Source organism: Apodemus sylvaticus, chromosome 16 (assembly GCF_947179515.1).
Source record: "Apodemus sylvaticus chromosome 16, mApoSyl1.1, whole genome shotgun sequence".
Lineage (NCBI taxonomy): Eukaryota > Metazoa > Chordata > Mammalia > Rodentia > Muridae > Apodemus > Apodemus sylvaticus.
In genome coordinates, this window is record NC_067487.1 from 70066208 (window position 1) to 70093541 (window position 27334).

Consider the following 27334-nt stretch of genomic DNA (forward strand, 5'->3'; position numbering starts at 1 on the left):
GTTTCTTATCCTCTGGTATTCCTCAGTTGAGAATTCTTTGTTTAGCTCTGTACCCCCATTTTTAATAGGGTTATTTGGTTCTCTGGAGTCAGATGTCTTGAGTTCTTTGTATATATTGGATATTAGCCCTCTATCAGATGTAGGATTGGTAAAGATCTTTTCCCAAATTATTGGCTGCCATTTTGTCCTATTGACAGTGTCCTTTGCCTTACAGAAGTTTTGCAATTTTATGAGGTCCCATTTGTCAATTCTTGACCTTAGAGCATAAGCTATTGGTGTTCTATTCAGAAAAATTTCCCCTGTGCCCATGTGCGTCAGGTACTTCTCCACTTTCTCTTCTATTAAATTCAGTGTATCTGTCTTGAAGTCCTCAGTTTCTACCTCTACCACATAATGGTGTTAATTCTAGAGGACCTAATTAATTATTACAGATAAATGATACTCATATTTTTAATTTAAAAGATTAAAATATGTGCACGTGACTAATGATTCATTTTTAGACTTTCTAGTTGCAACTGCTCTAAGAGAAAAAGCAACTAAAAATGCTACATTTATATTCTATGAGTGCTGCCTTAAAGGAAAAGAGAGGGGAAAATTGTGTCCCTGTGCATATCATTTGAATTATGCTTGTATATTTTTAAGAAAATTTTAAAATTTGGATGTCAAGGAACTCCTTGCTGAGTATCTATAGTAGCATCCTATAACTAGGCATACTGATGCCTAGGTAGGGTGAAATGAAGGAATTTACTTATTGACATATACCATGATCCTGACTTAATATTGGGGAAGAAGGCATGTCTATGTTTTTTTCCACAGAATGTTGCAGAAGCATGCTAGCTGCCAGAGTGATTGGTGTGGCATACTGAAGATATGCTGACTCTGGGCTTGTTGAGTGCCCAGACAATGTTAACATAAGAGCCATATTGAGTATATGTTCTTGACTTACCTTAATTGTCAAATGTCCCAGATTAGATAAGATGGCCAGTTTTACTATATTAAGCCTGTCAATCCATGAGCATGGGAGATCTTTCCATCTTCTGAGATCTTCTTCAATTTCTTTCTTCAGAGACTTGAAGTTCTTGTCATACAGATCTTTCACTTGCTTGGTTAGAGTCTCACCAAGCTATTTTATATTAATTGTGTCTATTGTAGAGGGTGTCATTTCCCTAAATTCTTTCTCAGTCTCTTTATCCTTTGAGTATAGGAAGGCTACTGACTTGTTTGAGTTAATTTTATAGCCAGCCATTTGGCTGAAGTTGTTTATCAGGTTTAGGAGTTCTCTGGCAGAATTTTTGGCCTCATTTAAATATACTATCATATCATCTGCAAATAGTGATACTTTAACTTCTTCCTTTCCAATTTGAATCCCTTTGACCTCCTTTTGTTGTCTAGTTGCTCTGGTTAGGACTTCCATTACTATATTGAACAGGTAGGGAGAGAGTGGACAGCCCTGTCTAGTCCCTGATTTCAGGGGAATTGCTTCAAGTTTCTCTCCATTTAGTTTGATGCTGGCTACTGGTTTGCTGTATATTGCTTTTACTATATTTAGGTATGGGCCTTGAATTCCTTATCTTTCCAATACTTTTATCATGAAGAGGTGCAAATGCTTTCTCACCATCTAATGAAATCATCATGTGTTTTTTTTCTTTGAGTATGTTTATCTAGTGGATTACATTGATGGATTTCCATATATTGAACCATCCCTGAATCCCTTGGATAAAGTCTAGTTGATCATGGTACATGATTGTTTTGATGTGTTCTTGGATTTGCTTGGCAAGAATTTTATTGAGTATTTTTACATCGATATTCATAAGTAAAATTGCTCTACAGTTCTCTTTCTTTGTTGAGTCTATGTGTGGTTTAGGTACTAGAGTAATTGTGGCTTCATAAAATGAATTGGGTAGTGTTCTATCTGTTTCTATTTTGCAGAATAGTTTGGAGAGCATTGGTATTAGGTTTTCTTTGAAGGTCTGATAGAACTCTGCATTGAACCCATCTGGTCCTGAGCTTTTTTTGGTTTGGAAACTATAAATGACTGCTTCTATTTGTTTAGTTATTATGGGATTGTTTAGGTAATTTATCTGATCATTATTTAATTTTGGTACCTGGTATCTGTCTAGAAAATTTTCTATTTCATCTAGATTTTCCAGTTGTGTTGAGTATAGGCTTTTGTAGTAGGATCTGATGGGTTTTTGGATTTCTTCAGTATCTGTTGTTATGCCGCCCTTTTCATTTCTGATGTTGCTGATTTAGATACTGTCTCTGTGCCCTCTTGTTGTTTTTTTCAAAGAGCTGCTTCAGGTTTGGTTGATTCTTTGTATACTTCTTTTTGTTTCTACTTGGTTGATTTCAGCTGTGAGTTTGATTATTTCCTGCAGTCTACTTCTCTGGAGTGTATTTACTTCTTTTTGTTCTCAAGACTTCAGCTGTGCTATTAAGCTGTTAGTGTATGCTCTTTTCAGTTTCTTTTTGGAGGCACTCAGAGCTATGAGTTTTCCTCTTAACAATGCTTCTATTATGTCCCAAAAGTTTGGGTATGTTGTGCCTTCCTTTTCATTAAATTCTAAAAAGTCTTTAATTTCTTTCTTTATTTCTTCCTTGACCAAGTTATCATTGAGTAGAATGTTGTTCAGTTTCCATGTGTATGTCGACTTTCTGTTGTTTTTGTTGTTATTGAAGACCAGTCTTAGTCCGTGGTGATCTGATTGGGTACATGAGATTATTTCAATCTTCTTATATCTGCTGATGTCTGTTTTGTGACTGAGTATATGGTCAGTTTTGGAGAAGGTACCGTGAGGTGCTGATAAGAAGGCATATTCTTTTGGTTCAGGACAAAATGTTCTATAGATATCTTTTAAGCCATTTGGTTCATAACTTCTCTTAGTTTCACTGTGTCTCTGTTTAGTTTCTGTTTCCCTGATCTGTCCATTGATGAGAGTGGGGTGTTGAAGTCTCCTACTATTATTGTGTGAGGTTCAATGTGTGCTTTGAGCTTTAGTAAAGTTTCTTTTGTGAATGTGGGTGCCCTTGCATTTGGAGCATAGTTGTTCAGAGTTCATCTTGGTAGATTTTTCCTTTGACGAATATGAAATGTCCTTCCTTATCTTTTTTTGATTACTTTAGGTTGAAAGTTGATTTTTTTGGATATTAGAGTGGCTACACCAACTTGTTTCTTGGGATTATTTGCTTGGAAAATTGTTTTTCCTCTGAGGTAGTAGTATCTGTCTTTGTGCCTGAGGTGAGTTTCCTGTATGCAGCAAAATGTTGGTTCCTGCTTATGTATCCAGTCTGTTATTTTATGTCTTTTTATTAGAGAATTGAGTTCATTGATATTAAGAGATATTAAGGAGAAGTGATTCTTGCTTCCTGTTATTTTTGTTATTAGAGGTGTAATTATGTTTGTGTGTCTCTCTTCTTTTTGGTTTGTTAAAAGAAGATTAATTTCTTGATTTTTCTAGTGTGTAGTTTCCCTCCTTTTGTTGGTGTTTTCCATTCATTATCCTTTGAAGAGCTGGATTTGTGGAAAGATATTGTGTAAATTTGTTTTTGTCATGGAATACCTTGGTTTCTCCATCTTTGGTAATTGAGAGTTTTGCTGGATATAGTAGCCTAGGTTGGCATTTGTGTTCTTTTAGGGTCTGTATGAAATCTGCCCAGGATCTTCTAGCTTTCATAGTCTCTGGTGAGAGGTTTGGTATAATTCTGATTGGTCTGCCTTTATATGTTACTTGACCTTTTCCCTTTACTGCTTTTAATATTCTTACTTTGTTTAGTGTGTTTGGTGTTTTGATTATTATGTGATGGGAGTAGTTTCTTTGCTGGTCCAAATGGTTTGGAGTTCTGAAGGCTTCTTGTATGTTCATGGGCATCTCTTTCTTTAGGTCAGGGAAGTTTTCGTCTATAATTTTGTTGAAGACATTTATTGGCCTTTAAGTTGGAAATCTTTACTCTCTTCTGTACTTATAATCCTTAGGTTTGGTCTTCTCATTTTGTCTTGGATTTCCTGAATGTTTCGGGTTAGGTGCTCTTTGCATTTTTCATTTTCTTTGACTGTTGTGTCAGTGCTTTCTATGGTATCTTCTGCATCTGAGATTCTCTCTTCTATCTCTTGTATTCCATTGTTGATACTTGTATCCATGACTCCTGACTTCTTTCCTAGGTTTTCTATGTCCAGAGTTGTTTCCCTTTGTGGTTTCTTTATTGTTTCTTCCTCCATTTTTAGATCCTGGATGGTTTTGTTCAGTTCTTTCACCTGTTTGGTTGTGCTTTCCTGTAGTTCTTTAAGGGCTTCTACCTGTTTACCTGTGTTCTCCTGTATTTCTTTAAGGGAGTTATTTATGTCCTTCTTGGAGCCCTCTAGCAGCATCATGAGTTGTGGTTTTAAATCCAAATCTTGCTTTTCTGGTATGTTGGAGTATCCAGGACTTGCTGTTGTGGGAGAATTGGGTTCAGATGGTGCCATGTTGCCTTGATTTCTGTTGGTAACATTCATGTTTGCCTTTTGCCATCTGGTTATCTGTGGTATTAGTTGTTCCTGCTGTCTCTGACTGGCGCCTGTCCCTTTTGTGGGTCTGCCAGCCTGTCTCAGCACCCCTGTTTGACCGGCTCTCCTCTGCCACAGAGTGCTGTTGGGCTGCCCAGCTCCTGGGAATAGGTGGAGCCCGGACTGACTCTGTCCTAATTGTTCTGCCACTCCTGTACTCACAGCCTGTACTCACTCCTGTACTCACTCCTGGCTGAACCCGCAGGCTCAGTAGCTGGAGAGAAGATGGTGTCCTCACCTCCAAAGCAGGGAGTCAAATCTCTCCCTGCAGAGCAGTTCTCCCCTGGCAGGATCTATGCACAGATGACTGTGGCACTTCCCAGCTTCTGGGTGCAGGAGGAGCCCGGATGGATCCTGTCCCAGCTGCTCTGCTGCTCCTGTGCTCTCTGCGCTCCTGGCTGCACCCCACCCCAGCTCAGTTGCTGGAGAGAAGATGGCCACCTGTTTTATTTTCAACATTATGTTATAATTACATAGTTTCTCCCCTTCTCTTTCCTCCCTCAAAGACCTCCCACATACCCCACCAACTGTTCAGCCAAGAGTTAATTCTTTATGTAAAAACAACAAGCACACATCTCTTGTACAAAATACCTCTCAACTTTAATAAATAGTAAAATTAAATATCTACCAAAGTATTGTTTTCTTTACAGTTTATTATCAAGATATGTTTGGCTGGGTGGTGGTGGCACACGCCTGTAATCCCAGCACTCTGGGAGGAGAGGCAGGCGGATTTTTGAGTTCAAGGCCAGCCTGGTCTGCATAGTGAGTTCCAGGACAGCCAGGGCTATACAGAGAAATCCTGTCTTGAAAAACCAAATCCAAAAAAATCCAAAAAAAAAAAAAAAAGTTTGATTTGCAAACCTGTTCTATATACTGTAGTGGGAAATATTAAAAAAGTTGAACCAGTCCGTTCCTCTGTTTGAGTCTTTGCCCTGTCGGCTTGCCTGGACATGCACTGGAGATTTGATGAGATTCACTGGCCCAGAGTTCCCGAAACATCTCCACACAACTCGCTAGGTTCCCAGTGGCAGGTCACTACTGCGCCAACCCCGAGCGGTGCTTCAAATCCCCCATGGCCTTTGTGGTGTATGTCTGGAAAACGCACACTTGGCCGCTGCTGTACCTTTTTCTCCTGAACCCAGACAAGCAGTTGTGTGAAGGAAAATGCAACACAAACTTAGTTCAGAAATAACAGTAACTCAATCTCTGGGTGCAACAACTAAAACCTAATCTTGTACGCCTTACTGCAATTTGATTCCTCCAGTAGTGGATCTACAAGGATCCGCCATGATACTAGGAAACTCTAGCAGCTACATCTTACCCTTCTGCCATCCTGGTTCAAAAGGATCCTGCTTCCTCTCTTCCTCTGTCTCACCCAAAAGTCCAGCCTACTCCCCCAGTGATTGGCTCCTCTATTCATTAGAGGATTGGTTCACAAGAACAGCACCAGGCCCATCCACAACAATATACGCTTATGTAAAACCTTTATGTAAAACATGTCTCAAAGTTTCTCAGATGGAGGAGGCCATGAGCAGAAAAGTTTGGGCAGCTCTGCTGTCCTGTGTTCTTCTCCTAGTTTTATGGCACTCCCTTCCTTCCTTCCGACCTTTGTTCAGTGTCCCCTCTGTGAGGTTCTGCCGGCTCACCTATGGGAAGATAGCGCCCCCTCCCCCCATTGCTTACCCCACCCTGACCAATTGCGTGTACGTGCAGCCGTGCTTACCTGTGCCTGGCTTCCTGACTGCAGAGTGTGAGCCCTTGTCTGTTTTGCCTAGTGTTGTGTTCCTTGCATGTGACACACACAGGTCATACCGAAACCGGTGCTCAGAAATGGCAGTGTCCCCCAAGATGCCGATCCACTTAGATTCCTGATGGAATGCTCAGCGCACTTACTTTCTCATGTGCTGTGTAAGCCTGGACATCTCTGGTGTTTTAAATTCTTTCTAGGTAAAAGTTATACATTATTTTCATGTTTTTCATCACTTCAGGTGTTGAGCACATCTTTATACAGTTATTGGTTGTGAGTATTTCTTTTAGGAGGTCTAATTTATGTACTTTATTTTATTGTGGATCGGGAATCTTTTTAATATTGACTTATAAAAACAGCATATGTTACCAGTATATAATCTTTCATATTTTTTGTTTGCTAAAATACTTCCTCATTTTTCATTCTCTTAACTTTGAAATTCTTGAGTGTTCTTTGCATATACAAGTTTTACACTTTTAAGGGATCTGTTATTGTTTTACTTTATGTTTCTGAGCTGATGTTTTGATTAGGAGCTCCTTAACTTTCAGTTCCTGGAAGCGTCTCTTGTGTTTTGCTCTAGGCATTATTGTAGGATTTGCCGTAGGGCACTGGTCCATTTGTAACTTGCTGTGGAGAGGGTGTGCTCTGTGTGGCTAATTACTGTGGAGCTACCAGAGTGGCTCAGGTGGGTCCTTTGGCTCGTACATTCTTCTCTGAGTGAACCCACATTCTCCCAGCAGATGCTAATTCTCATATATAGAGAGGTTCATTTGTAAACTCTGTATTCAGTTCCCTGAACTAATCTGTCACGATCAATTTTGTTTTTACTAATGTTCTATAGTTGATTTCATCTGTGATTATCCTATCAATCATTGCTCTTTTTGATTAAAGTTCTGTTATATATTCTTTTTTCAGATAACGTATTGTAGAAATTTTATTCCATTATTTAGTTAGTGAATTACTTAAATGTGAGTGTTGTGTGTGTGTGTACCATAGTATATGTGTGAAGGTCAGAGGACAGTTTGCTGGGGTAAGTGCTAGCCTTCTAACATGTAGGTTCTGGGGATCAATTTTCTACTTAGGCTATCTGCACTCTAACAGCAAGCACCTTTACCCTGAAAGGCCTATTGTTATACTTTTTATTAGATTTTCTTTATGAAATTAAAAAATTGTATTTTTTAAATCTTAATTAATAATTAAATTTATTTTTAATTTTCTTAAGAGCTTTAAAAAAATCATTGGGTCCAGATGTTGGTTGATTTCTGTTGACTGTTTTCTGATGTAGGTCAAGGTAATTATGATGGATTTCCACTTATTTGTTACATTATTGTTACATCAGTGGCCTCCTCGAGTGGTAGAGTCCTGGCCTATAAGTGCGCAGTTCACAGCTCAATCTCTAGCCCTGCTAAAGATTTCTGAGGTGGGACCGTCCTAGTATTTTTATCTAGAACTCCCTTGGTGGTGACGCCCGAGGCACTTACATGTTTCTGGATTAAACTGGGTCTTTTTTTGACTCACTTTTCATGTTAACTTTTATTATTTTGTTTATTTTATTATGCTACTTTTCATCTTTCCTTTTTAGTATTTATATGGATTTTTTTTTTTTTGGCTACCGTAGCAAAACAACCTAAACCAGAACATATTTATTTCCAGGGTATGAAATGCCTTAGTCTGTGTTGCTGTTAAGGTCAGGGTAGAGATTGGTGTGCAAGGGTTTCAAGAACAATCTCAGGATGTAAGCTGTTCCTTATGCGCAGGCGCAGGGCACAGAAGGAGGGGAAGCCACTTGAACTTGAGATGTTTCCACTGGTGCCTGGCTCTTCATTGTTTCAGGGTCTGCAGACAACTACGAAGCGGTCTATCATGACCCAAAAGGGGCAGTATTTACCTATGGCTTTCCTTCGCTCATCAGTCCAAGGTGGCCCCACAGTGTTGATTGTACCTCTGATCAGTACTGTGTGCAAGAATGTAAACTGAATGGAGATGCGGCTGTGGGCGGTGGGCGGTGGGCGGTGGGCGGTGGGCGGGCGCACCCACAGAGCCTGTGTGAAGCTCGCTGGTCTGAGACGTGCTGCTGCCCTGCTGAGCTAGGGCTGTCTTTCTAAGCTTCTTCTAAGTAAGAAGTGCTCTGTGAGGATGAGTGGCAGCTGCCCTCTAATGAACCGTCAGAGAAATGCTGTAAGAAAATAGATAAAGCAGTAATAACCACTCTCTCTCAAGGTGGGCTATCTATAAACTGCACGGTAGTGTTCTTGTCTCCGCCTCCTACGTGGCGTTAGGTTACAGGGCTGAGCCGCTGTGTATGGAGAAAAGATTTCCTTAAAATTTGAAGTGAAACGCTAGAAAAATTTAAAGTTTTTATGACCAGTATGTAATGAAAAAACAAAAATGCAAATCTGTGTTAGAAGTAATGACAGATAAAGATTAGCACCTTTAGTGATGTTTGATTATAGTTTTAAAGCATTAGTGCCCCAATAGAAGAGTAAGCATAAGGTATCACTGTAAACAGACAGTTCTAGAAGAGACCGTATAGTTCATGTGCCAGGGACAGTAGGGCTGGGGTCATAGCTCAGCAGAAGGCTGCGAGCACTTACAAGGCTTGCATTGGACCCTAGGACTACATCTAGAAACAAAGAGATTCTGTCTGTGTCTGTCTGTCTGTCTGTCTGTCTCTGTCTCTCTGTCTCTGTCTCTCTGTCTCTCTCTGTGTCTCTGTCTCTCTGTGTCTCTGTCTCTCTTTCTCTCTCCCGGTTGGAGATTCTTCCTTTTCTTGTGGACCTGCCTAAAGTCATCTGGTGACCTTTGCCTGCAGCCACATGGGCTTGGAAGGCCCAAGGCGGCTTGACTACTGTGCCTGATGCTAGGCTGGTCATGGTTAATGTTTGAGTGAGGGCCTTCCGTGGAGCCCGGGTCTTTTCTCATAGTTCTCCACAGGCTACACAGCTCACACAGCTGCCGATTGCTGAGGCAGTAGGAAGCCACCGCAGCATGGGAATGCAGCTCTTCACCCAAGCTAAGAAGTGTAAGAAAACTCCAGATCGATAAAAAGTCATAAAGAAGAAAATTGCCAAGGGCCACAGAACAGGCATGCTCACACACATGTGGGAGAACTGGAAGGCAGACCTGGAAGATCTTAGCAATGTCTGTGAGAAACCAGTTAAGATTATGAAGGGAGAACATTCTTCTCACAAAGATACAAACAGCGAATGGGTGGAGCTCACCGTGAACTTCCAGAGCAGCCCACGGACGGTTGTATTCAGCTGTTGCTTGCCATGTAGAAGACCTCACGATGCCTTGTGACTGCCTTCAGGTGGCACATGATTGAATGGACTTATGGGGTATAGTGTGATGGCTCAGTATGTGCAGATGCTCTGTAATGAATGATCAGAACAGCTACCAGACGCCTGCCTCAAACAGTTACCCTTCCTTGGTGGCACAAGTTTTCAGTGTCGTCATTAGATGTCACATATATACTATATTACTATTAAACTGTCAACAGCCTGCTCTGCACTGGGATGCCAGGCTTCCTTCTCTGAATTGCAGTTTAGTGTTTGTGATGTAAGACGCTTTTTTATGATATAATATTCTTATATGAAAGAAGTAGGCTGCACAGTTGTTTTTACAGTGCAATTGAAAACTGATTTAAACAAGTCTTATTAAAAGCACACTGGAAGAAAATATACTACACTTTAATGAGTTTCGTCTTTGTGTAATTAAAGTATAGATTTTTTTTCCCTTTAAAGTTTTATTTGTTGAGGAAGAAATGGTATTTTGTGAGCCAATTATTTGATTTCGGAATAATTTCACTATTAGCACTTAGAATGAAATGGGAATAACCTAAACTCCTTGTTGTGACCAATATTGGTACATGATTTGACGCTGATGTGCCCCTCCCTCTGGCACAGGACCTTTGCACCAGCTCTTGTTGGTCTGGAATTACTTTTCTTTAGTTAACACTTAGCTTGGGTGTTTGCTTCATTTTGGTCTGTTACACCTCTACTTCCCAGAGGCATTGTGTCCTTCTATCTGAGGAAAGTTTTTCCTATAACTTTGCAGCCACTGTTATTTCTATTTCAGTCTTCAGCCTGTATCAGTATGGCATAATACTGTGTAAGACTTCACGTATGTGCTGTTTCCTAATATGTTTCATGTTCTACTGGTTTCCACTGCAAGTTATTACTGCCTAAAATGATAACATTTATGTTAGGTGTCCATTTTTTTTTTTTTTTTTGCATCCTATCAAGATCTTCTCTGGTCAGGGCAGCGATCTCCAGCGTCTTTGCTGGGATCCCCTGTGGCTTTGCTGGGTCACAGGGTGTAGTAGGCAGGTAGCAAGGGCTTCTGGACACACACATGACTTCTGGCCACATAGAAGGGAACAGTGTTTGGGGGCATTTACTGTAGACTCAGCCTCTTGTTCAAGCAGTCGTGAAGTAGCAATCATTTCAAGCTCTAGAGACTTTACAGTAACTGGGTCTGCCGAAGACCCCATGAAGAACTGAGAGCACACAACCAGGTCCAGTCATGGTAAGTTAAGCCCCTTCTTTCTATTAACAGTGATTAGAGACATAAAAATGAAGTTCAGTTGCTCTTAGCTTATTTGGCTCTCAAAGCTTTTAACTGGCTCAAAACTGGGCAAAATACAAATGGTGGCTTTCTCGGTCTTCCCCTGTCTCTCTCCTTAGTTTCTGTTGCTGAGTCCGGAGGTTTAGTAAGATTTTCTTCTGGACTTCTAAATAAGCTGTTGATTTTATATAGTATAGCTTTCAGTTCGGATACATCATTTTTTTAATTGTTAGGAGTTTAACTTAGGCACAGGAGCGCACTGGCTCTCTCACTGTTTAGTACTGAGGCAGGGCCTCTGAATGAGCGAGGACGGAGCTTGTGGTTTTGCTGGATCCCCTCTCCAGTGATGCTCGTCTGGCATAGTGAGTCCCTCTGTACTCAGCTGCAGACCCAGGCAGCCAGCCACGCAGGGCTGGTCCAAGCTCAGGTTCCAAGGTGGCTAAGTAAGTACTCCCAACAGTGCGCCAACTCTCTGGTAACTCAAGGCACTTTTCTGTACTTGTCTCTTTTTGTTAATTATTGTCATTTTCCCCATTTTAAGGAACCACTGAGTAGCCTCCTGATAGCTGTTTTCACGCCACTGTCCTTAATTCTATTTACTGTATATTTCTGTCCCATTTTGTTGATTGACTTTGTTTTTAAATATTTTTTTATTCGATATATTCTTTATTTACATTTCAAATGATATCCTGGATCCCCCCTCCCTGAAAGTCCCGTAAGCCCTTTTGCCTTCCCCTGTTCCCCAATCACCCCATTCCCACTTTCCTGTCCTGGTACTCTCTTACACTGCTGCACTGAGCCTTTCCAGGACCAGGGACTATTCCTTCCTCCTTCTTGGGCATCATTTGATATGTGAATTGTGTCTTGGGTATTCCGAGCTTCTGGGCTAATATCCACTTATCAGTGAGTGCATACCATGTGTGTTCTTTTGTGATTGGGTTGCCTCACTCAGGATGACACTCTCCAGTTCCACCCACTTGCCTAAGAATTTCATGAACTCATTGTTTTTAATAGCTGAGTAGTATTCCATAGTGTAAACATACCACAATTTCTGTGTCCATTCCTCTGTTGAAGGACATCTGGGTTCTTTCCAGCTTCTGGCTATTATAAATAGGGCTGCTGTGAACATAGTGGAGCATGTATCCTTATTACATGTTGGGGAATCCTCTGGGTCTATGCCCAGGAGTGGTATAGCGAGGTTGTCCAGAAGTATCATGCCCAGTTTTCTGAGGAAGCTCCAGACTGAGTTCCAGAGTGGTTGTACCATCTTGCAACCCCACCAGCAGTGGAAGAGTGTTCCTCTTTCTCCACATCCTTGCCAGCACCTGTTTTCTCCTGAGTTTTTGATCTGAGCCATTCTGACTTATGTGAGGTGAAATCTCAGGGTTGTTTTGATTTGCATTTCCCTGATGACTAAGGATGTTGAACATTTCTTTAGGTGCTTCTTAGCCATTTGATATTCCTCAAGTGAAGATTCTTTGTTTAGCTCTGTACCCCATTTTTTAATAGGCTTATTTGGCTCTCTGGAGTCTAACTTCTTGAGTTCTTCGTATATCTTGGATATTAGCACTCTGTTGGATGTAGGGTTGGTAAAGATCTTTTCCCAATTTGTTCGTTGCCATTTTGTCCTTTTGACAGTGTCTTTTGCCTTATAGAAATTTTGTAATTTTATGAGGTTCTCTTTGTCAGTTCTTGATCTTAGAGCATAAGCTATTGGTGTTCTGTTCAGGAAATTATCTCCTGTGCTCATGTGCTCAAGGCTCTTCCCCAGTTTCTTTTCTATTAGTTTCAGTGTGTCTGGTTTATATGGAGGTTCTTGATCCACTTGGAGTTGAGCTTAGTACAAGGAGATAAGAATGGATTGATTTGCATTCTTCTACATGCAGATCTCCAGTTGAGCCAGCACCATTTATTGAAAAGGCTATCTTTTTTCCATTGGATGGTTGAAACTCCTTTGTCAAAGATCAAGTGACCATAGGTGGGTGGGTTCATTTCTGGGTCTTCAATTCTATTCCATTGATCTACCTGCCTGTCACTGTACCAATACCATGCAGTTTTTAACACTATTGCTCTGTAGTACAGCTTGAGGTTGGGATGGTGATTCTGCCAGAAGTTCTTCTATTGTTGGGAATAGTTTTAGCTATCCTGGGTTTTTTGTTATTCCAGATGATTTTGAGAATTGCGCTTTCTAAGTCTATGAAGAATCAAGTTGGGATTTTGATGGAGATTGCATTGAATCTGTATATTGTTTTTGGCAAGGTGGCCATTTTTACTATATTAATCCTGCCAATCCACAAACATGGAAGATTTTTCCATTTTCTGAGGTCTTCTTCGATTTCCTTCTTCAGAGACCTGAAGTTCTTGTCATACAGATCTTTCACTTGTTTGCTTAGAGTCACACCAAGATACTTTATATTTTTTGTGGCTATTGTGAAGGGTGTCATTTCCCTAATTTCTTTCTCAACCTGCTTATCCTTTGTGTATAGGAAGGCTACTGATTTGCTTGAGTTAATTTTATATCCAGCTACTTTCCTGAAGTTTTTTTTTTTATCAGCTGTAGGAGTTCTCTGTTGGAGTTTTTTGGGTTGCTTAAGTATTCTATCATATAATCTGCAAATAGTGATATTTTGACTTCTTCCTTTCCAGTTTGTATCCCTTTTACCTCCTTTTGTTATCTAATTGCTCTAGCTAGAACTTCAAGTACTATATTGAATAAGTATGGAGAGAGAGGGCAGCCTTGTAGTCCCTGATTTTAATGGGATTGCTTCAAGTTTCTCTCCATTTAGTTTGATGTTGGCTCTCAGTTTGCTGTATATTGCTTTTACTATGTTTAGATATGGGTCTCAAATTCCTGTTCTTTCCAAGACCTTTAACATGAAAACATGCTGAATTTTGTCAAATGCTTTTTCAGCATCTAATGAAATGACCATGTGTTTTTTTTTTCTTTGAGATTGTTTATGTACTGGATTGCATTGATTGATTTCTGTATATTGAACCATCCTTGCATCCCTGGGATGAAGCCTACTTGATCATGGTGAATGATCGTTTTGATGTGTTCTTGGATTCAGTTGGCAAGAACTTTATTGAGTAGTTTTTGCATTGATATTCATAAGGGAAATTGGTCTAAAATTCTCTTTCTTTGTTGAACCTTTGTGTGGTTTTGGTATCAGCGAAATTGTGGCTTCATAGAATGCATTGGGTAGTGTTCCTTCTGTTTCTATCTTGTGGAATAGTTTGAAGAGTATTGTTGTTAGGTCTTCTTTGAAGGTCTGATAGAACTCTGCCTTGAACCCCTCTGGTCCTGTGCTTTTTTTGGTTGGGAGACTGTCAGTGACCACTTCTATTCCTTTAGGGGTTATGGGACCATTTAGATGGTCTATCTGATCCTGATTAAACTTTGGTAGTTGGCATTTGTCCATTTCATCCAGATTTTCCTGTTGTATTGATATAGGCTTTTATAGTAGGATCTGATGATTTTTTGAATTTCCTCAGTTTCTGTTGTTGTTTTTCCCTTTTCATTTCTGATTTTGTTAATTTGGATACTATCTCTGTGCCCTCTGGTTAGTCTGGCTAAAGGTTTATCTATCTTGTTGATTTTCTCAAAGAACCAGCTTCTGGTTTTGTTGATTTTTTTGTATAGTTCTTTTTGTTTCAACATGATTGATTTCAGTCCTGAGTTTGATTTCCTGCCTTCTACTCCTCCTGGGTGAATTAGCTTCTTTTTGTTCCAGAGCTTTCAGATTTGCTGTTAAACTGCTAGTGTATGCTCTCTCCAGGTTCTTTTTGGAGGCACTCAGAGCTATGAGTTTTCCTCTTAGCACTACTTTCATTGTGTCTCATTAATTTGGGACATGTTGTGCCTTCATTTTCAATAAATTCTAAAAATGTTTTGATTTTTTTCCTTATTTCTTCCTTGACCAAGGTATCATTGAGTAGAGCATTGTTCAGCTTCCATGTGTATGTGGGCTTTCTGTTGTTTTTGTTGCTATTGAAGCAACACCCTTATCCATAGTGATCTGATAGGAGGCATGGAATTAGTTCGATCTTTTTATAACTGTTGAGGTCTGTTTTGTGGCCAATTATATGGTCAATTTTGGAGAAGGTACCATGAGGTGCTGAGAAGAAGGTATATTCTTTTGATTTAGGATGAAATGTTCTATAGATATCTATTAAATCCATCTGGTCCAAAACTTCTGTTAGTTTCATTGTATCTCTGTTTATTTTGTGTTTCCCTGATCTGTCCGTTGATGAGAGTGGGGTGTTTAAGTCACCCACAGTTATTGTGTAGGGTGTGATGTGTGCTTTATACTTTAGTAAAGTTTCCTTTACTAAAGGAGGGTGCCCTTGTATTTGGAGCATAGGTATTCAGAATTGAGAGTTCTTCCTGGTAGATTTTTCCTTTGATGAGTATAAAGTGTCCTTCCGTGTCTTTTTTGATGACTTTTGGTTGAAAGTCTATTTTATTGAATATTAGAATGGCTACTTCAGCTTGTTTCCTGGGACCATTTGCTTAGAAAACTGTTTTCCAGCCTTTTACTCTGAGGTAGTGTTTGTCTTTGACACTGAGATGCATTTCCTGAATGCAGCTTGTTTATGCATCCAATCTGTTAGTCTATGCCTTTTTATTGGGGAACTGAGCCTGTTGATGTTAAGAGACATTTAGAAATAGCGATTGTTGCTTCCTGCTATTTTTGATGTAATTTTTATGTTTGTGTGGTTATCTTATTTTAGGTTTGTTGAAAGAAGATTAATTTCTTGCTTTTTCTAGTGTGTAGTTTTCCTCATTTTGTTGGTGTTTTCCATTCATTATCCTTTGAAGGGCTGGGTTTGTGGAAAGATACTGTGTAAATTTGTTTTTGTCACGAAATACCTTGGTTTCTCCATCTATGGTAATTGAGAGATTTGCTAGGTATAGCAGTCTGGGTTGGCATTTGTGTTCCCTTAGGGGCTGTATCACATCTGCTCAGACTCTTCTGGCTTTCATAGTCTCTGGTGAGAAATCCAGTTTACTTTTGATAGGTCTACCTTTATATGTTACTTGCCCCTTTTCCCTTACTGCTTTTAATATTCTTTTTTTTTTTTGTTTAGTACATTTGGTGTTTTAATTATTATGTGACGGGAGGAATTTCTTTTCTGGTCAAATCTATTTGGAGTTCTGTAGGCTTCTTATATGTTCATGGGCATCTCTTTTTTTAGGTTAGGGAAGTTTTCTTCTATAATTTTGTTGAAGACATTTACTGGCCCTTTATGTTGGAAATCTTCATTCTCTTCTATACCTATAATCCTTAAGTTTGGTCTTCTCATTTTGTCCTGGATTTCCTGGATGTTTTGGGTCAGAAGCTTTTTTGCATTTTTCATTTTCTTTGATTGTTGTATCAATGTTTTCTATGGTATCTTCTGCATCTGAGATTCTCTCTTCTATCTCTTGTATTCTGTTGTTGATGCTTGGATCCATGACTCTTGACTTCTTTCCTATGTCCTGAGTTGTCTCCCTTTGTGATTTCATTTTTATTACTACCTACTTCTTTAGATCCTGGATGGCGTTGTTCAATTCCTTCACCTGTTTTGTTGTGTTTTCCCTTAGTTCTTCAAGGGCTTCTCCCTGTTTACTTGTGTTCTCCTGTATTTCTTTAAGGGAGTTATTTATGTCCTTCTTGAAGCCCTCCATGATGCCCTCCATCAGTATTCTGATCTGTGATTTTAAATCCAAGTCTTGCTTTCCTGCTGTGTTGGGGTATCCAGTACTTGCTGTTGTGGGAGAATTGGGTTCGGATGGTGTCATATCGCCTTGATCTCTGTTAGCAACGATCCTACCTTTCCCTTTTGTTAGTTGGGCCTGCAGTCACTGGCTGGAGCCTGCCCCTCCTGTTTGCCTGCCTGCAGGCCTATCTCAGCACCCCTGGGTGACCTGCTTTTCCCTGGCACAGATTGCTGTGGAGCTGCTGAGTTCCTGGATGTAGGCGGAGTCCTGGCGGGGGCATGTCCCAAGTGATCCTCTACTCTGGTGATCCCTGCCTACCAGTGTGCCCCTCCCCACTGTCACAGGAGCAAAGATGGTGGCAGCCTCACCTCTGAATGCAGGACTCCCTGCAGGTCAGATGTTCCCTGGCAGGATAGGTGCCCAGACCACTGCGGGGCTGCCCAGCTCCTGGGTTCAGGTGAAGCCCTGGCAGGCTGTGCCCTGAATGATCTTTCACTCTGTGTTCCCTCTGTACCTGGCTGACCTGGCTGCTTAGTCACAGGAGCAAAGATGGCGGCAGCCTCCAAGAACAAAATTTCAATCAACTGACTTTTTTCTTATTGTTTCAGTCAGGTTTTTAGTCTTCTGGGCATGCCCAGTCACTTTTTTCTGTTGGATTCTAGACGTTAGTTTATGCTGCATACCCCATTTCTAAATTAATGCAGTGAGGGTTCCAGGAGTTGGCCTCTCCGCCCTCTGTACCCCCCTCCCCCCAACCCCCCCCCCCCCGTCTCTTTACTTTTTTCCTTTAGAAACTTTGTTGTTTTGTGTTTATATTGTAGTATACTTACATTTGGAAGGTTCACTGCATGTCTTTATTGTGTAACGGTTGGATTGGGATGATTAACATATCCATCGCTTTGGAGTCCTTATCAGTTCTTGGTGGTGAGAAGATTTACAACCCCCTTTAGCCACACTGAAGTCTGCAAGTATGGTTTCAGTTATAGTCACCGCATTGCGCAAGGCAGCAGCTATTATTCCCGCCCTACTAAAACTCTTGATGAACTTCGCCTGTTTCCCGGTTCTTCCTTTCCCCTGCCAATCAGTGTGATTCTTTCAGGGACTGTTTAAAGATATAGTGGGGCAGGTCTCAGCCAGCCTTGAGATGAGGTCTCATTTGGACCACCACTGAGGTATGCCCAGGATGCTGCACACCGCTGTGCATGTCGGGAAGGCTTTCTGCTCTGGCAGCTGGGCATAGGGAGACTCCTGGCCCTGAGGATTATGTTGCTTACTTCATCTGGCTGTGGTTCCCAGGCCCTAGGAATCGACTTTCGTGCGTGTGTGAACACTGCTCAGGCGGATGCAGCCTGTTCTCTGGCAATCGCCAGCGTTCCCTCCCCGTGGCTGCCCACAGTTGACTGACTCCCTGTTTTCTCAACTTGGAACTCTGGCTCTTCGGAGCCAGTGACTCTAGGGCTTTGTTTGGTTTTGCTGCCTCTGTACTGAGTATAAAACTTTGTGAGCTGGGGGACTTCTTGAGTCCGCTTAATTACTGCTTTTCTCTCAGAGATCATTGCCCTGTGCTGTCTGTGTGCAAGGTCAGAAAACATCTTATTCATACTTTTTTTTTAAGTTGGACTTTTAGCTATTTAACATGGGAAGATAAATCTAGTCTTTTATTTCATGGTTCATAGGCCAAAGGAGCACTTAGAGTATTTTGTATGATACCAGTACATTCCCCCCTTTATATGAATTTCAAACACAGACATTTTAGGGAATTTACAGCCATCAGTTGGTTTAGTCTGGGTATAGTCCTCAGCCATGGAGCCCAGTGGTCAGAGGGCATAAGTAGCCCGTGAGGTGAGAATGTGGACATTGCAGGACCCTGAAGCTCACAGTGGTGCACGAGGGGCTGAGCTTCCGTCTGGCCTTCCACTCTCCGCTGCTGAAGGTTGTTTCCTTGAGACATTGTTACTGAGCGCTGATTAATACAGGAGAAGAGATTCAGGGTAAGAGCTCTAAACATGCACAGACTTGGAGTGGAAATGACTTGAAGGGCAGAGACTGTGACTCATTCTGGGAAATTATGTCAAGAAGCTTTTGTTATATCCAAAGGGAAAAAAAAAGATAGAAAAGAAAAAGAAACGACTTGCAGCGGCTCCTAGCCCCGTCTCCCCCCTGTTTCTCCTGCCTGTCCTTCTTCTCTGACAACCGTTAGACTTTGCCACACATCTGGTACTCTCGCAATCAGCGACTCTTGCGGCTCTTTTTGACTCTGCAGTCTCAGTATCGCTGGGCTAAGAAGCTGGCCTGGTCCCGGAGTGTCCCCTTTAATAGCTGCTGGTACCCTCGGCTCTATTTTTGGCTAGTGTCATTTTGGTTTCCAGAACGTCTCCGAGACTGTGGCCTGAATGTCAGGCTGGAGCAATTGCAGTCTGGGTGTTTTTCTGAGACAGATGCCCACGCTAGGTGCAGGTATGGGGCTGTCTTTCTCCCACACTGCCTGCCTTTCCTCTTACAGGATTGGGTTCCTTTACAAGCTGTCTCCTCTCCCACCATCGCCTAAGCCCGTGTGCTTGTTTTTGTATCTTTGCTTAGAAATAGAGTCTTGGCAGATATAATCAAGATTAAAATGAGGTCACACTGGATTAGGACAGGTCCTGAAACTATTGTGACCCGAGTCCTTGTAAAAAAGAGGGATTTCTATACAGAGACAGTATACCTGGGGAGATTTCCAAGTGAAAACACCCACAGCCCCCTTCGCCTCCCCCACTCCCCTAGAGAGGGGGGGGGGAAGAGATGTTTGTAAGTTTTATAACATATCAGAACAGGGCAAGGACAGCTTCATCACTGAGCCTAAAAGATGTGCTGACTGGGCTAACCTAGCCTCCAGAGCTGCCCAGGGATCTTTCTGTTGTTTTAAGTGTTCAAGGCATTGCCTCTTTGGACATATCCCAGAGAGGGCATTCTTACCTCCTCTGCCCTGCCCTTTTCTTACAGCAGGCCCCTTCTCTGAAGAGTTAACCTGTGAAAGCTCAGTTCACTGCCTCAGCACGGGGCCCTTTAGTAAGTTGTAGGTCCTGCTCTGCATGGGTGGGGCTTGGCAGCCAGAACAAGGCCTTAGCAACCTTGCTTGTTTCTTTTATCAGAATTACCATTTCTTTCAATCTAATAAAGTATAAAACTAACTATTGTTTAAGCCCTCTTAACAACAAATGGGATAAGATTCTTAGTAACTTTAAATGTAGAGAAAAAGGGGTAATCAGAGCTGGAGCAATCTATATGTTTTTTTTTTTTTCCTTTTTAAGTCACTGATATTGGAAAAGCAAAGCCAGACCTTTGAGAACATTTCGATGAGGGTAAACAGACAAAATATGGTAAAATCTTTACAAACTTAAATTGGAAGCAGGACCAGAGAGAAAAAATTAGTTTTCTGCAGCAGGCCCCGGATCAGTTATAACACCATGGGCCATTCCTCTGGCACAAATAAGTCCAAATGCTCTGGGAGCACAAACGAAATTGCTTAATATAATAAAAAGTATGAGGGCACACACGGAGGTCCCACATCTATGAACTAGAAATTGAAAACTCAAAATGGGCAAGTTGGAAAACCTGAAAACAAAACATTATTAAAAAAGAAAGAAAGAAAGAAAATGCTTAATTGTAAAACCTCACATTGCAGAGGTCTGAGTTAAAGTGCTGAGCTTTAGACTCTCTCTTTCTGTGTTTTGTCCAAGAAGAAGAGCGGAACATTAGTTAGCATCATCTAATATGTAACCCTCCTTTAAAACCGGTCCGAGCTGAGCAGGCAGCGGAATATCTAGGCTAACCTAGCCTCCAGAGCTGCCCAGGGATCTTTGTGTTGTTTTAAGCATTCAAGGCATTGCCTCTTTGGGCGCGTGTCCCAGAGAGGACATTCTTACCTCCTCTGCCCTGCCCTTCTCTTACAGAAGGACCTGTCTTTGAAGAGTTTACCTGGGAAAGCTGGTTAAATCCATAAATGGATGCTTTGGTCCATTTATGCGTGCGTTCTTTCCCCAGATGCTGTTACTAGACTGTGCTGGGTGACTTTCTTCTCTTATTTCACCCACGAGGGACTGGTTTTCACCCACCCCCTCTTCTCTGGGGCCAGAGTCCATACTGTGCTTTGACCTCCACGAAGGGCTCGGGAGAGGTGTGGTTCTCCGGCCTATCCAGAAAGTTGGGAAAGGCCTGGCAGTGACAAGAAGGTGGACTTGGTCGGTCCAGAGTGGAGGTCTCAGTGTTGAATGGGATTGAAAACTGAAAGCCCTGTGTGTGTGTGTGTGTGTGTGTGTGTGTGGCAGAGGGGGAGGAATAACCAAACAAGAACAAGAGAGGAAGACAAAAAGAGTGCAGCCAAAGGAGACCAAGGTGGAGGGGGGGAAGCAAGAGAGGAAGATGGGGGTGGGGTGGGAAGCAAGAGAGCACATAGCAAAATGGCAGGGTTACAAGGAATGAGAAGACAGCAGGGAAGCCCCGGAGCTGGAGAAGTTTAGGGTGGGTGGGGGGGGGTGAGAAGAAACACAGGCAGTTGTGATGCTGAGGGAGCCTGGGACAGAACGCTCTGGGGTGTGTTCCTAATGTGGGGCTGGAGACCCCACAGGTATCCATTTGTTTCTTTTGAACCTGACACCCCAGGGGCCAGGATGTCTAGAGGGAGCAAAGCCCAGAAAGACCCCCAGTGTGCTATGTGACCAGTATGGCTCTGAGACCATGAAGCTCTTCAAATAACTGCCCCGCCCCTTCAGTTTCCGAATTAACCCTTGTAGGTGCTGAGCTGCAATGAGACAAATGCCCGGGCTTCACCTATTTTTCCAGCAGCATGGTTTGAAGCCTATTTACAGCTTTCCATTTTCAGTTCCATTCAACGTTGCCGAGAACTCCAACCCTGCTGAGACCCCCAGCCTTGTGCTCACTTAGAGATGTTTCTTGCAACAGTTCCAGCTTCCTTTCCTGGCTTTCTGGGTAGACGGGAGAACCACACCTCTCCAAGCTAGTCTTTCTGGTCTTTGCTCTGGCCTTTGCCTGATGCCTCTAATTGTACTTTCCCTCCTTTCTACAATAAATCCTTCCCTGCAACCATACTTTGGAATGTTCCGGTCCTCAGTTTTATACAACTGGTGCTGAAACCTTTAGTTTATACATGGGGAACTATTACTTTTTCTTTCTTGGGGTGGGTCTTTATTTTATTTAGTATTAGAAGGAAAATGATATATAATTATTATTAAAATATTATATAAATATATGATATAAGTGAAATGCTTTTTTACTTAATATATGTATTTTAAATATATATGTAATTTAGAGTGAAAATACCTTTTTTTTCCACCCACTGGCCCAACACGTATATATAAATAAGTGGTATTATTGTTCTGTAATCTTGAAACAGCATACCTTAATTAATCGATTAATTAATTAATTTTGAGGTAGTGTGTCTCGGTACATTAGCCTTTAAAATCATGGTCCTTCTTCCTCAGCCTCCCACACAATGAGGTTACAGACCTGGCTCATGGTTTTGGGTTTTTGGAGGATGCGATGCTGAAGATGAACGTAGGTTCTCAGGAATGCTAGACAGGCGTTCTTCTACTGAGCCATACCCTAGTCTTTGACATCTTTCTTTGTGAGTGTATATAGAATGATCTTTTCCTAACAGCTTTATAGTATTCCATTGGGTGGGAAATTTTAATTACCTTTGTGGAGCCTGTAATAAGTAATTTTTTTTAGGCATTATGCTGGTTACTTTTCTTATTGCGGTGACCAGAAGACTTAAAGAAGGAAGGGTTTATTTTGGCTCACAGCTTGGGAGGAGATCATGATGGGGAAGGCAGAATGGCAGGAGAAGGAGCTAGCACTGCACCAGCAGTCAGAAACAGTGCGTTAGTAGGTAGTGAGACTTGGCTATAGAACCTCCAAGCCTGCCCCTGGTGCCTCACTTCCTTCAGAGAACCCCACTTCCTGAGATTCTACAGTCCTTCAAAAACAAGGATACCCACTGAGGGGCAGTGTTCAAACACCTGAGTCTATGCAGGACATTTCACATTTAACCCACAGCAGCTATTCTTAATTAAGAAATACGTGTATGTATGTGTATGCCTGAGTGCATGCATGTTCATGCAAGAGCTGTTAGTAGTCAGAAGTGGGCATCTGATCCCGTGAAATTGGAGCTATGGGTGGTTGTGAGCTACCATGCAGGTGCTGGGTCCTCTGCAGGAGCAGCACACACTCCTTGCCAGCCCCCCCCAACAGGCATTCTTACCGTTTCCCTTAGAACATTCAACAACAGAGCTCTATAGCACTGCACCGTTGGTTCCTCCATGACTGATGTGATTCCTTTGCCTACTTGAGCTCCTTTCCTCCTGTTTTCTCTCCTACTGTTTATATCATTATGCTTATATCTTAAGGCTTTATAATATTTAGATTCTGCTCAGTACCTATGGCTTAAAGTATGGCAGAGGTGACTACTCTGGCCAACAGTTACAGATTTCATTGTTTCACACTATGTAAAAGAGGGAGACTTTAGAGATAACTCATCTATGTAAGCGGACAGTCAGGAGTTACATGACACAGATGGTGGACAGAGGACTCCTGAGACAGTACCTCCACATGTGATTCTTTCCCACAGAAAGGCAGGGCTAGCTTCCTCAGGTGGAGCTTGGTGGAGCTTACCTGAGGGTGTGTCTTCAGCCCTCTGCCCTGCCATACTACGTCATGTTTAATACACCTCAGAATTCTCAGTCTTCCACAAAAAATGAAGTATATTATATCCCTACTTTTCCCACTCTTGAATTTTTGCTTTTGTTAGTTTTTATCAAAATGAGCCAGAGGCTAGTACTTACCCAATGAATTACTTTCACTGGATCTGGTCACGCTATAATAACTCAGCTTTGTGTTTAATATTTCTAGAGGTATCAGAGTCAGGCAAGCCTCATATATGCATTTGAAAAGTATAACAACCAAAGAGAGCCAGGGCTAGAAACAGGTGGGTATTTGGATGCCTGTGGGGTAAATTATATTAACATATTCAACTCAAAGGATCACCATAACCATAACATTCTCTTTCTGGGCTCCTAAACTTAGCCTTTTAAAAATGATCAACTATTGATGTATCTTAGTGTCTGACCTGCCTAGCCTTGCCGTGCTGTTTCATTTGTATATTTCTCCGAGATAAGGTTTTTCTCTGTAGCCCTGGATGTCCTGAGACAGCCTTGCCTTGGCTTGTCAGTGGGAACTCCTTTTGTTCTTTCTTGCATTCATCAGATTGGGGAAGCTATTGATGATTTTTGGTCTCATCTTCAAGGGCTTGTCCTAGGTCTGGCTTGTCCTCCTTGCCTCTGCTAACCTTGAAGGCCTTGTCCAGGAGTTCCAGGAGTAACCTCAAAACTTGAGCTGTCTTCCTGCCTTGGCCTTGCCAGGCCCCTTCTCCAGCCAGTCATTCTGGGCAGTTGTATTCAATTTCAGTGCCATGCCTTATTCCAGAGCACTGCTGAGACTTGATAGATAACTTTTCTTTTTAAATAAAGGCATTTTTTAAAAAGAGATGATTTGTAAAAAGCTTATTAAATTCAACAAGAGAAGCCCAATAATTATTTGTGTGGCTGGACTGTAGCAGGCGTATCCTAGCTCTCTGGGTAGGTGGCATAGCCCTATGACAGCTTTTAAGAAAGCAAATCCAAACATGTTCTGTTGGATGTGAAATTCTTAGATCTCCATCCAAAATGCAGTCAGCAGTACACCATAAAACTTGCCAGTCTCTCTGGGACTCTATAGAACCCACAGGATGTTTTCGCTCCAAAAGTTTTAACATTTGGCTGTACAGTAGGAACATAATGGCCTGGAAGCAGATGTGCAAAAGATAGCCAGCTGTTTGTTTGAAGTAAGCATCACTTACACAAAGGCACAAAGAGCCATACATTATAACATTTAAAAATATTCTCTCTGTGCTCTTTTACTTCAGAGATTACCAGTGAGACAAAGGTTTTAAAGGTATCTTTCTACATGAATATTCAAAGTGCACACAATATATATATTTATATCTAACAAATGCTTGAAGAAAATTTAAGACTACCTTGGATAATTTTCAATAAAATACTTGTAGACAATCATCAAGTTTTTTTTTTAGTTGTGAAGTTTCATTGTTTCAATGTGTAATGATTTATATTACCACCTTTCATTGATGATAATTCAAGTATTTTTAGATCTTATGGCATGAAAACAGAACTGTATAATTAGTGCCAACACAGGAATTCCACTTTCTACAAATGTGGCTGACTGTATCTGTAAGTTCTATAAGATAAGATATTGGATGTAGCAATTCTGACTCCAGCTTTATTCCCCTTTCTTTTTAAGTTTTTTAAAGATTTATTTATTTATTTATTTATTTATTTATTTATTTATTTATTTATTTATTTATTTATTATATGTAAGTACACTGTACCTGTTTTCAGACATTCCAGAAGAGGGAGTCAGATCTTGTTACAGATGGTTGTGAGCCGCTATGTGGTGACTGGGATTTGAACTCAAGATCTTTGGAAGAGCAGTCTTAACTGCTGCGCCATCTCTTCAGCCCCATCGTTTTAAGTTTTGAGACAGTTTCACTATATAGCCCTCGCTGCTTTGGAACACTCTTTGTAAAACAAGCTTGTCTCGAACTATCAATGTGCATCACCATCCCCAGCAGGATATTTTAAGTTTTGCTGGTTTTTGCCACCTTGCTTTTCAGGGATATAATACTGATTTAAATATTTTTTCTTCTGCCTCTTTAGCCCATAAGTTTGCATGAATATTACACATCATAGTTTTCTAATCTATAGGTCAAAAGATTGTCACATCATTTTTAATTTGCACTTTCCATTATGGTTAATGCTGAACATCTTTTTATGCACATATATTTCCTTTTTGGTGATATATCCATTTATCTATCTGTGTGTCTGCCTACATTCCCACCTATCCTCTGCTCATTTTCCTTGGGCTGTTAGTCTTTTTTATTGATTCGTGATAACTATTTGCATTTGGAGGAATTTAAAGCTGTTTATATATTGAGTGGATTACTGCCTTTTTATGACAGAAGCTTAAAAGCTCATTATTTTTGCATTTATATATTTGTCCTTTGATTTTTTTATTCCGTGCAACGTATTTTTTAGATAAATTTTATTATTTATTTGTGTGTATGTATGTGGTGTATTTGTATATTCACATCCCTTGGTGTACTGGTGAGCTCCTGATCCAAAAAACTGCTAGACTGTACATGGATACTTCAGTTTGGGTGCTGGGATCCAAATTCTGGTCTCCTGGTAGAACAGTAAGTGCTCTGAGCCACTGAGCCGTCTCTCCAGACCTCTGTCACAGAATGTTTCAATCCTCTGGTTTGCCCTTTCTTTTTTGAGACAGGGTCTTATGTATGCGACTGATTGAGCTGAGGATGACCTTGGACTTCTAGTCAGTCAGAAGGGATTATAACTCTGCAGTGCTGGGAGGAACGGAGGGCTTTGCATGAACTAGACTAGTGCTCCACCGGCTGAGGCACATCGCCAGCCTAGCATCATGTTTTAGAAGACAGATGTACCTCTGTTTTAATCTTTCGCATTTGTGAGTTTTATTATAAATTAGCAATGAGCACTCTGTTTAGATAAGGGAAAATTTGTCTATAAAGAAGTGTTTGGAATTTTTATTTATGGTATTTGAGTTATTGCACCTGGGCCTTTCCTGTTCATTTCTCTTCCACAGGGACAGTCAAGCAGAGCAACTGCCCTACGGCAGACGGTTAGCAAGCTGTCTTTATATCGGAGGTATCTAGTAATGGCGGCTGGAGGACTAGGTCAGGGCTGGGTAAGTTAAGGTGCTGGGATGCAGGGTCTACAGCTTGGTGAAGCCTTCACAGTGAGTGGTAGTGGAGTTGATTTCAGCATTTCAAAAGGTCCCACAGAGCTATGGTCTTCATCAAGGTCTCGCCCCCTTTCTTCCTACGCAGCTATTGATTACTTCCTTAATGCTCTGAGTTCATCAGGTGCTCAATATTCCTAACACTGGCACTGCACTAGAAGCTGTTGGGGTACCGGCTCTGACCTCACAGTCAGGCTAAAGTGAGACCCCAGCCCTGCATTTAGAACACTGGGGTGGAGTCTCACGCACAGGTAGGGTTGGGAATGAATACCAGTGCAGTTTCATTGAGTAAAGGCTTTACTGTGCATTGATTGCCCCAGTGCCTCCAACAGTACTCACCTGATATCACTGGTTCAGGGGCCTGAGGTTGGCCTACGGACTCTGCGTGTCCAGTGTTCGGGTGATGGTAATGCTTCTGGTCCACAGAGCACTCATGGGTGGCTTGGGCTCATTGGTCCCCAGTGTAAACAGTAGCCTGTGTCTGCTCTTACTTAGCTGGAAAACACGTTTCTTGAAAATGCTTTATTCCTTCATCTTGTTTCCTCTGGAAGGGAGGATTGACGTGGTGAGATGTGTCGTCCTCTTGCTTTCTATCCTCTTGTGATGATCTACAGGCTTCATGGATGGGGATTTTATGTGGAATGGTAGTCTGGATTCTGCACTTGAAATACTGGCTTCCTCTAACAAGTGGTTCTAATTTTATTGTAATGTACTGGGAGAAACAAAACTAAGGGATGTTTAATACTAGTTGACTTAGTGGATTGAATTAAATCGTAAACCATGGTAAACGTAAGAAGCAGGTGGGGAGGCTTGAGTTAGGCACTGCGTCCTGGTCTAGTGGACTGGACTGTTGAGCTGTGGGGTGATAGTTCGCGGGCTTTTAGGAGGCACCGTG

General features: G+C 41.4%; 1 protein-coding gene across 4 annotated transcripts in view; it reads left to right on the plus strand.

The window, feature by feature from the left end:
* The window catches only part of Atg10 (autophagy related 10), a 322415-nt gene that overhangs the window by 56227 nt on the left and 238854 nt on the right, over nucleotides 1-27334 (plus strand). The gene's annotated exons all lie outside the window — the stretch shown is intronic.